Here is a 12,688-nt window from a genome sequence, read left to right as displayed (position 1 = left end):
TCAAGTTTGGATATGAAACAACAGAACGCGGCATAACTCTTGTGATACTGCCTGTACCATGCAGACCAGATGACCCACCACCACTATCATGCAAATACCCAACGTCATGTAAGAGTACAAAGACATGCACTTGCAGAGCAAAGAACTTAGTAAGACCACAAATTGTCGAAATCCACAAAATTAAACTAAAAAATTATGGACATAAGTAATATAATAAACATTAGGATGCAGTACACTGTGCGATGAACAATGTTAAAATTAGTTTATTGCAAATATTTCGAAAGCCATTGGTTTTAGAACATCATAATGTATTAATGACCTCCACCCATGATGTGGCAATTCCGGACATTTTGAGTGGTCACATGACCATCTACGCTCAATGGTTTCAAAGATACAGTGCTGATAGGTGTTTGTACTTCGCTAAAAAAAAAAAATGGGCGTGGCCATTTCGTCAATTTCGCCGTCAGTGACAGATGTGTCACTAAGCAAACATTTATTAGTGACCTTCAATTAGTAGATTTTTGAAGAGTTTAGCTGTATACATTAAAGTGCATACATAACCAGCATGAGCTACTCTAGTAGTAAGGACAGGAGACATTGTAGATATACTTCTCCGGGATTAGAGAGTTCGGAAAACATCGAGAAAGACTCTTGTATTGTACCCTTTGTAAATAAACCTTTGGATTTACCTTAAGTGAATGTTATGATTATTCTATTGAGAACCTTTTAATAAACACACAGGTGGATCTAAGAAATATATATATATATATGTGTGTGTGTGCGTGTGAGTGTGTGTGTGTGTGTGTGTGTATTTTAAAGCGTCGATAATGTAAATATGATTTTAGCCTCGCATTTTCATTATTTCCGAATCTGTTACACATTAAAACATATTAGCAGTTTATTTTGAGTTTCTTCTATTAAATGGTACAAAATTAAGGATGATAATCTTAAATTACAGTTGCATCGTGTTACATATCGGGGGGGGGGGGTAAAACTGTGGCGTGCATTACAGTTGTACGTTATGTATATCCCCCAAATAACAAATGACCTTAAAATTGGTGCGTAATTAAAATTTTCCACAAAACGTAAAAAAAAATATTTTTATGTTTTCTCATTGAACATTTATAAAATCACAATTTTCAGTATTCAAGTAAAACACGGTTGTCTTCAGATCCAATGTAACGATCATTACGTTGTTGTCTCACTGACCATCTCCCACGCATTAATCCTTATCCTGGAGTGTTTTCGAGCCTTGATAAGTGATGACTAATTTGTAAAATCAACTGTATTTCATAATTTATAGTGAATATTTTGTTCATCTATCCATATATCATTAAAAAGTTTAGGGTGTGTTTATTTGTACATAACAAGGAATATTTGATTTTTTATGGAAAACGGGATAGGCTTACCAAAGCAAGAGGTTTTTGTCAATATCTGGGTTCATTTAGACTAGCGGGGCCTGTGGAAATTCCACAGCGGCATTTTTCATATGCAATAAATTCTTGGATATGGTACTAATTATGTCAATAATTTTTCATCATTTGTAACTCACCATTTCGCACACCTTACTAAAATAATAACTTTGATATATTGTATAGGCTGATTATTTCATTACAAACACACGCATCAATTAATTCACATTTCATCATTTTTCATTCTTAGATATGTTACTAATTTCGACAATATTTTTTAAATATTTTTAAGCAACGTTATCGCCCAACCTTACTAAAATAATAACTTTGACATATTTGCTGAGCTGCTTATTTCATTTCAAAGAGACTAATCAATTAACCTCCACTTCATCATTTTTCATAATTCTTGGATATGTTACTAATTTCGACAATCATTTTTCATAATTTGTATCCACATTATCTCCTCCCTCCTTAATAAAATAACTTTGATATATTGTCTGGGCTTATCATTTCATTACAAACACACTAATGCATGAAATTACATTTCATTATTTTTCTTAATTCTTGGATATGTTACTTATTTCGAGAATAATTTTTCATAATGTTAACCCATATTTTCGCACCCCCCCCCTTTACTAAATAATAACTTTGATTTATTGTCTAGGCTAATTAGTTTATTTCAAACACGCCAGTCAATTAACTCACATTTCATCATTTTTTATAATTCTTTGATATGTTACTAATTTCGACAATCATTTTTCATAAGTTAAACACGCCTTATAGCTCCCCCTTTCTAAAATAATAACTTTGATATATTGTCTGGGCTGATTTTTTTTATTACAACACATTAATCAATTAACTCGCATTTCATCATTTTTTATAATTCTTGGATATGTTAGTAATTTCGACAATCATTTTTCATCCTTTAAACCCACATCATCGCCCCCTTCCTAAAATAATAACTTTGATATATTGTCTGGTCCGATTATTTCATTGCAAACACACTAATTCATTAAATCACATATCATTTTTCATAATTCTTGGATATATTAATAATTTCGACAATAATTTCCCATAAATTTAACACACCTTATAGCCTTCTCCTTCCTAAAATAATAAATTTGATATATTTGCTGGGCTGCTTATTTCATTAAAAACACATCAATCAAATAACTCATATTTCATCATTTTTCATAATTCTTGGATATGTTACTAATTTCGGCAATCATTTTTTATAATTAAAAACCCACATTGTGCCCCCTCCTACTAATATAAGAATTTTGATATATTGTCTGGGCTTATTATTTCATTACAAACACATCAATCAAATAACTCACATTTCATCATTTTTCATAATATTTGGATATGTTACTAATTTCGACAATAATTTTCATAACTTAAACCCACTATGTCGCTCCCCCTTACTTAAATAATAACTATCATATATTGCCTGAGATGATTATTTAATTACAAACACATCAATCAAATCCGGGTATTCTCATAGTATATATGTTCCACCTATCTTATCCAATCCCGGGTGACGCCGCATATTCTGCTAGTATATATCTTTCACCTATCTAATTCGATCCTGGGCGACGCTGGGTATTCTGCTACTATATGTTTTCCACCTATCTCATTCAATACTGGGTGACGCTTTCTGCTAGTATATATTTGCGCTTATCACATTCAATCCCGGGTCTGACTTCATGTACGCCACCTCACTGTTAAAAAAATATACATGAAATAAAGTAATGTTTTAATAGTAAACTGTTTCAGCGATTTCTGAGACTGACTTCATATCCCCCAACCCACTGCTAAAAATATACATGAAATAATGTACTGCCTAAATAGTAAACTGTTTCAGCCATTTCCGGGACTACTTCATATCCCGCACCCCACTGTTACAAATATACATGGAATAAAGTAATGTTTTAATCGTAGACTTTTTCAGCCATTTCCGGGACCAAATTCTTATCTCCCATCCTACTTTTTAAAAATATACATTAAATAAAGTAATGTCCAAACCGTAAATGGTTGCAGCCATTTCCGGGACCGACTTCGTATCCCCCACCTCACTGTTAAAAATATACATTAAATAAAGTAATGTTTAATGCGTAAACGGTTTCACCCATTTCCGGGACTGATTTCAAATCACCTACCCCACTGTTAAAATATACATGAAATAAAGTAATGTTTAAATTGTAAACGGTTTAAGTAATTTCCGGGACTGACTTTATATCCCCCACCACACTATTTAAAATATACTTGAAATAAAGTAATGTTTAAATCATAAACTGTTTCAGCAGCTTTTCGAAATGAATACATAAAAACATTCGAGTGACTTAACTCCACCCTTTTTTGGTCTTGGTTAATGGAGGAGAAATCCTTCATTACTGATACAACTTTTATTTTTGTTATTGATCAGAGTACCCCTTTTGGGGAGCTGGTTTCCCAAAAAAATTTTAACCGACCTCATGTCTAACTCCGTCTTTGTGTGGAGGCAAGTAAACCAAAAAAATAATCAGAAGGGACATTTCGAGTGCATTTTATAATTAATCAGAAGGGACATTTCCTGTGCATTTTGTAATTAAACCAGAAATTACTTTTCCCAGTTACTTTTGTAATATTAAAACTTTGTTACATTAAACGTAGTACCTATTCACAATGCCTCCCTACGGGACAGATTTAGACACCAGGGTCGTTTTTAATGTGGAGAAAAATTGTCTTAGTCGTAAAGGATTTCTCCTCCACTAAGAGAGAAGAAATTGAAATGTAGCATCTGAAGTCAGATACTACACTTTGATCTTAGCCAAAAGGCCAAGAAAGATAAATCATTTTTATTAACTTTGTCTCAACAGCGACACCAATTTTTTTGTTTTATATTTGCATTTATTATTTTATATTTATATTTGTTTGTATTCCACTTTGCTTTTAAGGGGTGACAATTTTTATTTGGAATATTCCACTTTTTAGGGATGCACAGCATAATGAATACAAGCGATAAGCGTAATAATATAATGATGATGATATCTAAAAAAAAAAGTAGTAGTAGTAGTAGTAGTAGTAGTAGAATCCTTTTCCACAAAACGTAGAATTTAAGTACGAAAAGGTTGTTTTTTTTTTATTAAGCGAAAGGTCCCATTCGTGAAACAAAAAAACTAACAAAAAATTATTTTTTTTAATTTTCAGTAAACGTTTATTCCAATAATTACTTCATACGCAGAACACTTTATTAAAATAGGTATTTCACTATAATTTCATTGTAATAAATTTGGAACAAATTTACCATTTTTACGTAAGAATGATAATGATAATACCGGATGCGATATCCATTTATGAAGCAGAATAGAATTGCATATGACCCAGCTAAATAAATAGTTCAGTTAGAAATTCCTGGAACGTTTCCAACTACAATAACAGACACATGAAGATTATAACGGGCTACGATCCACACTTGTATGTGCATCATAGTCAGAGGCAATGATTTTGATAGCTTTAGTTATTGTCTATTTAATTGTCAGTCCCTTAACTTACATCACCCACCTAGTACTGACCATGCACAAGGTCGATAACTTAAATGCCGTGAAAATAAAAATAGATAAGGATAACGAATTACGAGTATCTTAACCCTCTGGGGTCACGGATGGGGTGCATTGCTGAACGTTGCATCTTTTCTCTGTCGGTTGTGGGAAAGGACCTGTGTCTTTCCTGCTCACTCCACAATGTTTTTCATTCATCTCTTACTCTGTCTGACCCTTCTCCTTCCACCCTGTTCTATCCCCCCCTCGAGAATTGTTTTCGTTTGACCACTAGCTCGCATCACACTCTCATACCATCGAAATTATCATTTTGGACGATATGTAGCAGTTCTTCAAAATGTTTTTATCTGCAAGATAGGATCCTAATATGAAGATTAATAACAGAACTGCTAGAATGAAAAGTTCAAGCATATAAAATGTCTTAAAAAAGTACTCGATGCTTTATATATGAGTGCCATCACAAGTACAAACTTTTATATGAATACGACAAATAAGTAGACTTAAGGTGCGCCATTTAATCCGATACGTTTGGAGATGAAAATACAATTTTATATTTAACCTTTTTATGGGTTGGTGGCGTCTCTATAGATCCCAGTGAGTCGTGTTGTATTAAATATCTTTCGTTATATACCGAGAAAAATTTTCACTAAATATAATCATCAAAAGTTTTTGAATATTCACATATATCACCTGTTGGCACAATGAATTTCAGCCGAAAACCTCTGGACTCCTTAATGCACACAGGCAAGCTCAACTTAATTTCCATTTATTGTGTTAAATCAGTATATGATGCTATTGACATTCTATTTGTAAAGATTCTTCATTAAAAATGATTGTCACATAAGAGAAAAATATCAATAATTTTTTATCTGTTTTGTTACATTTTGTTGTTGGAGAAAAATGTATTTTTAAATAAATGTGTTTCTTTTTCCGACATTTCCTATTTTGTATTGCATTGTTTTTTATATTCTTTAATATTTTTCATTTCTTACACAGATATAAGAAAAAAATACAATATGTACAAAAAGAGTGTAGCGTTTCATTATGAAAGGTCTGAAAAACACACATGCAAAGTTTGGCAATTCTGAGCATTATGAATCTATTTAACTTTAAAGAATAAGGAAAGTATTCTTGGTAATTTGAACATAAGGTCTACTAAGGGTTATACATGACAGACTGCCAGATCAAGTAACAGACTTTGTTTGAACGCATTTAAAATGATGTTTTAAATTTAATCGTGTTTAATGAGCTTATGTTTGACAGACAGCAAGAAACGCTACTTTAACCTAAAGCGTGAAAAACAAAATTAATGTCATTTAAACTTTAAGTGACTCAGAATATATCAGCAAAGCAAATAATGATTGATCATGTTGCCTATTGGACAGTAATCGTGTTTGATGCGTGAAAGACTCAAGAAGATGTTGAGTTTTTTTTTTCAAGGTTTTATTTGGGAGAATGTACTTAGCAGAGACACGAAATAATTACTACCTCCTTAATTAAAACTGGCAACTTAAGAAATAAATTATACACATACAGACATAAGTAACATTCGCCAAATCTATATTATTGGACAGTTTCTCGTACGCATGGCTTTCTGAAGAAAACTATCTGTAAACTTATGATGTCATTTCATCATCGACTCCGGTTTTGTCTACAGTGTTTGACTTGTTGCCATGCCTTGTCACCTGTCTTTTATTCAGCTTTGAAAACAGGTGAGTTTTACAGGTCTGGGTATCCTTGACATGCACAAATAGTAACCTTTGTAAAGATTCACACTAGCTAAATTAATCGCTACTTACTGATATAGAGTCGCTAATATGTAGCAAAGAAAAGCGATTTTAAACATGAGCATGGTGACGGAGGGGGCGAAGTAAATACCATTTCAGCCTTAAGCATCAAAAACAGGAATTGTATTTTTTAATCAAATGATATTTAAGACTTAAGCCTGACATATAAAAAAAAATGCTGCTTTAACCTTAATTTCTTTAAAAGAAAAAAATAAAATAATACTCTTTTATTAGACCGGACAAAATAGGAATACTATTTAGACAGACAAAAGAAAACAATATTCCTATCTTAAAGTGACAGACAACGTATGTCATTTCAAAAGAAACTGCTATTTCTACATTAAACGTGACAAAAATCGTAACAGGCAAAATATATTTTAATTTATTTTTAGTTGTGAAAGACATAGGAAAATAGTATTTCAAACTTAAGTGTAACAGACAGAAAATGTGATACTTCAAGTATTAGAGAGACAACATAAATTATATTTTAACTAAAAAAAAAGTTTGTTTAAAAAACTGCTATTTCAACCATCAGCATAATAGACAAAATAAGATGCATCTATTGCATCAGGCCAGAATGACTGACGGTCTATGCATCTATAACAGATGCGTAGACGCACGTCAATCTAATTGGACGAGAAACCTTTTTTTATAACAAATTGAAATTACTTTATAAATGTTTGGAACATGGAAATGTAGAATTATCAACCGTTGAACATAAATATACGTGGATTCTTTTTTAAAGAAAAATATTTGCTTCTGAGCGGAAGTGCCATCTCAAATTTATCAAGTAAATATAAATAGCAGAATCATAACACATCTATGGAAGAGGGTAATCGATACGAATGTGGGCTTACAAAATAAATCAGCTATTACAACTTGCTAAAGGCAGAAACATGATATCATATGCTCGAGCAGAGATGAAACAAACATTTATCTATCTATCTATCTATCTCTCTATATATAAGAAAACAATTATTATGGAAACCATTGATATACAACTTGATTTCAAAGCTATCTGAAAACTTCTCACTTTTAATAAAAAATATTTTCACGGATACAATTGACAAAACATTTATTCGGATATGAAAATCGATTATGTACCTGATGGTTTTCCTAAATCTATCTATTCGGGTTTGATATCGATTCTGATAAGAAAACCATTTCCTTAATGTTGCGTCTATTCTATTAGTCTAGTCAGATGGCAAGGATAGATAAACAAGCGCACACACACACGCACGCGCATATACCCGAGTCGTTTCAAAAGTAAAACCGTCTATTTTAATTCAAAAGCATTGAAGAGCTACGAAGGCGTGAGTCGTAGCATTACAATAAGCGGCCTTTTGTGTTCAAGAATTTTTTTCTACATTTCGACCATTCTTAACGTACTTTTGTCTTTTTTATGGCTCAGTCGTAAATGTAAGGAGCCGCATTGTCACTCATATCTCTGTCGCTGCTCGATGAACCTATTTATTGTGCTGATCTCGACTGCATCGGCTTCGTATACGTCCAAAAGGCGCGTTTGAATGTTGATTTGGTAAATTTTTTTTCTGTATCGTCGTCGGTATGCATTTGTGTCCGAATATCCTAGTTCCCAAAGCGCAATACACAAAAGAATATCCTAGTTCCCAAAGCGCAATACACAAAAGAATATGCTAGTTCCCAAAGCCCAATACACAAAAGAATATCCTAGTTCTCAAAGCCCAATACACAAAAGAATATCCTAGTTCTCAAAGCCCAATACACAACAGAATATCCTAGTTCCCAAAGCCCAATACACAAAAGAATATCCTAGTTCCCAAAACGCAATACACAAAAAGAATATCCTAGTCCCCAAAGCCCAATACACAAAAGTATGTCCTAGTTCCCAAAGCCCAATACACAAAAGAAGCAGAAGAGAAAGTTTTATGAGTTTCGTAAGAATTTTGCTCATTACCGGGATGATAGTCTTTTATGGTGTGAAAAATCAATTTGGACTCTGAATAGTCGGAGGCATTGGTCACATTATATTGCAGGGTTCGTTGTGCTTAAACAGGGCTGTGTGATGACACCGACAATGTTCTCCTTTTATCTTGCGGCCATGATATTCAAAGTCCTATTTACTCTCTATCGCCCCCACAACAGCGGAGTTACTATCTTTAAAAGCATATCTGAGAAAATTGGCCAAGTCCTATCTGCTTATCCTTCAGCTAACATTCACGTATGTGGAGGCTTCAATGTTCACAACATGGAATGGTTGACCCACTCTAACAAGAATAATGATGAGGGGAGGTTCTGTCATGATTTCTCCATGGCTTATGATCTCACTCAGATTGTTCACGAACCCACCCGTGTGCCCGACAATGACGGCCATTATGCGAGTCTACTATACCTTTTTCTCACAACTTGCCCTGAACTATGTTCAGTTTCTGTTCTGTCTCCTCTTGGATCTTCCGACCACTCTGTTGTATCAATTAAGATAAAAATGAAATATAATAAGTACCTCTCCATCGATACACTATGGCTGATTGGGATAGCTTCCGTACATTTATATCTGTTATATCCTTACTTTAAATAAGAATACAGCAAGAAAGACGGGGTTATGGGTAAAAGGCAAAGAGGTTTATTTACAAGGGAATACATGTGACATAAGAGTTACTCGACATATTTCCTTATTCTCTTCTTGTCTTTTTTCTTCTCTCTCAGTCACGTGAGAGGGTATAGTTCATTTCATCTATGAAGGGATGTTAGGTCTTCCATTACATCACCTTCCTCCCAAGCTAAATTCTTCCATAGAATTTTGCTTCTACCATTTCCTTGCGTCTACGTAATGATTTAGCTCCCGGTAGTCCATTACCGGGCGCACTTTGGCTTTGTTCTGCTGTATCACAGCCATCAGGGGAATTAGACCTTTGGGGGATCCCAATTTATCCTCTGGGTATGGCACGAGCCAACCATTATCTATCCAGGTGTGGAGCTCCTGCGTGTATTCTTCACGAATTTCTGCTGGCACTGGGTACTCTGACACTCGATTATGCAGCCTTTTAGGGGGGTGGTCCACAGACCATTTCCACGATTGAAGTGAATAGTGTCAGTAAGTAAAGAATTGCCTTTTAGAAAGGTTTTATTAACTGTAAAATACACGTACGCTCTTGAAAGGATCGAGCGGGAAAATGAAACAGAGGGCGCTTTTATTATGAATGTCAATCCCAAGGGGGATAACTATTAACAACAAATTAAATCATAACATTTTCCCCGTCCTAAAGTATTCAAGTAAGGGGTAATTAATTATAGACAAATATTTTTTTTTTTTTTTTTTTTTTTTTTTTTACAATCACATAAGAATCATTTTATTTACAAATAACATATGAACCCAAACTGCAGTTTTTTTCAGTATTTAGTCACAAAATCCTTATATTTACTAGGGAATTGTCGAACTCGGGACGACCTCCGCACAGATTGGCAGGAATGCTGATTTTCAGTATTATTTTTTAGTGAAATCTGATTTTCTTCAAGATCAGACGATTGATTTTTGTCTTCCTCATGACCAATGTTTTCATTAGTAGAAGGTTCAAATAAAGTCTCTGAAGTAGTAGGATTATTATTAGAGTTTTCTTCATTTGATGAGTTTGGAGCTAAGTCTCGAACGTTGACAGTGGTTTCAGTACCAGAAGGTAGTTGAACATAAGCGTAGTGGGGGTTGACATCTATTAGGGTGGCAGGCGTTACAGGAGGGCCATGTTTACTTGTTTTAGTGTGGTTTCTAATATATATTGGGCCTGGTTTAACCCAAGAAGGAATTGAAATTCCGGAAGCAGATTTACGACTATATTTAAATAGTCTATCATGGGGAGTCATATTAGTGGCAGTACAAAGTAATGATCTAATTGAATGAAGTGCGTCCGGTAGTATGTCTTCCCAATAAGGTAGTTTCATTTGATTAGAATGTAATGTTGTTTGAATGCCCTTCCATAAGGTACCGTTGAGTTTTTCAATCCGTCCATTACCTTCAGGATGATATCTACTTGTTTTAGAAGTAGCAATTCCTTTTTTGTGTAAAAAATCCTTTATTTCTCTTGCTAAGAAATCAGAAGCACGGTCAGTATGTATCATGTCAGGCAAACCAAAAATTGAAAAGAGTTTGTTTAGACAGTGGATAATGGTTTTGCTTGTCATATCTCTGCAAGGAAAAGCGAAAGGAAAACGGGAATACTCATCAATTAGAGCAAGTAGATATTTGTTGCCATGTATAGAAGTAGGTAGAGGGCCTTTAAAATCAAGTTTAAAAAACTGCTATTTCAACCATCAGCATAATAGACAAAATAAGATGCATCTATGGCATCAGGCCAGAATGACTGACGGCCTATGCGTCTATAACAGATGCGTAGACGCACGTCAATCTAATTGGACGAGAAACCTTTTTTTATAACAAATTGAAATTACTTTATAAATGTTTGGAACATGGAAATGTAGAATTATCAACCGTTGAACATAAATATACGTGGATTCTTTTTTAAAGAAAAATATTTGCTTCTGAGCGGAAGTGCCATCTCAAATTTATCAAGTAAATGTAAATAGCAGAATCATAACACATCTATGGAAGAGGGTAATCGATACGAATGTGGGCTTACAAAATAAATCAGCTATTACAACTTGCTAAAGGCAGAAACATGATATCATATGCTCGAGCAGAGATGAAACAAACATTTATCTATCTATCTATCTATCTCTCTATATATAAGAAAACAATTATTATGGAAACCATTGATATACAACTTGATTTCAAAGCTATCTGAAAACTTCTCACTTTTAATAAAAAATATTTTCACGGATACAATTGACAAAACATTTATTCGGATATGAAAATCGATTATGTACCTGATGGTTTTCCTAAATCTATCTATTCGGGTTTGATATCGATTCTGATAAGAAAACCATTTCCTTAATGTTGCGTCTATTCTATTAGTCTAGTCAGATGGCAAGGATAGATAAACAAACGCACACACACACGCACGCGCATATACCCGAGTCGTTTCAAAAGTAAAACCGTCTATTTTAATGCAAAAGCATTGAAGAGCTACGAAGGCGTGAGTCGTAGCATTACAATAAGCGGCCTTTTGTGTTTAAGAATTTTTTTCTACATTTCGACCATTCTTAACGTACTTTTGTCTTTTTTATGGCTCAGTCGTAAATGTAAGGAGCCGCATTGTCACTCATATCTCTGTCGCTGCTCGATGAACCTATTTATTGTGCTGATCTCGACTGCATCGGCTTCGTATACGTCCAAAAGGCGCGTTTGAATGTTGATTTGGTAAATTTTTTTTCTGTATCGTCGTCGGTATGCATTTGTGTCCGAATATCCTAGTTCCCAAAGCGCAATACACAAAAGAATATCCTAGTTCCCAAAGCGCAATACACAAAAGAATATGCTAGTTCCCAAGGCCCAATACACAAAAGAATATCCTAGTTCTCAAAGCCCAATACACAAAAGAATATCCTAGTTCTCAAAGCCCAATACACAACAGAATATCCTAGTTCCCAAAGCCCAATACACAAAAGAATATCCTAGTTCCCAAAACGCAATACACAAAAAGAATATCCTAGTCCCCAAAGCCCAATACACAAAAGTATGTCCTAGTTCCCAAAGCCCAATACACAAAAGAAGCAGAAGAGAAAGTTTTATGAGTTTCGTAAGAATTTTGCTCATTACCGGGATGATAGTCTTTTATGGTGTGAAAAATCAATTTGGACTCTGAATAGTCGGAGGCATTGGTCACATTATATTGCAGGGTTCGTTGTGCTTAAACAGGGCTGTGTGATGACACCGACAATGTTCTCCTTTTATCTTGCGGCCATGATATTCAAAGTCCTATTTACTCTCTATCGCCCCCACAACAGCGGAGTTACTATCTTTAAAAGCATATCTGAGAAAATTGGCCAAGTCCTATCTGCTTATCCTTCAGCTAACATT

At 34.2% G+C, this 12,688-nt stretch overlaps 1 pseudogene; it reads right to left on the bottom strand.

The window, feature by feature from the left end:
* Positions 1-4,087: 4,087 nt before the first annotated feature.
* Positions 4,088-4,242, bottom strand: LOC145285311 (U2 spliceosomal RNA; annotated as a pseudogene).
* Between the last annotated feature and the right edge of the window lie 8,446 nt (positions 4,243-12,688).

Source organism: Euprymna scolopes, chromosome 9 (assembly GCF_053919585.1).
Source record: "Euprymna scolopes isolate OS-2025 chromosome 9, ASM5391958v1, whole genome shotgun sequence".
Classification (NCBI taxonomy): Eukaryota; Metazoa; Mollusca; class Cephalopoda; order Sepiida; family Sepiolidae; genus Euprymna; species Euprymna scolopes.
This window is presented reverse-complemented; position numbering and strand designations above follow the sequence as displayed.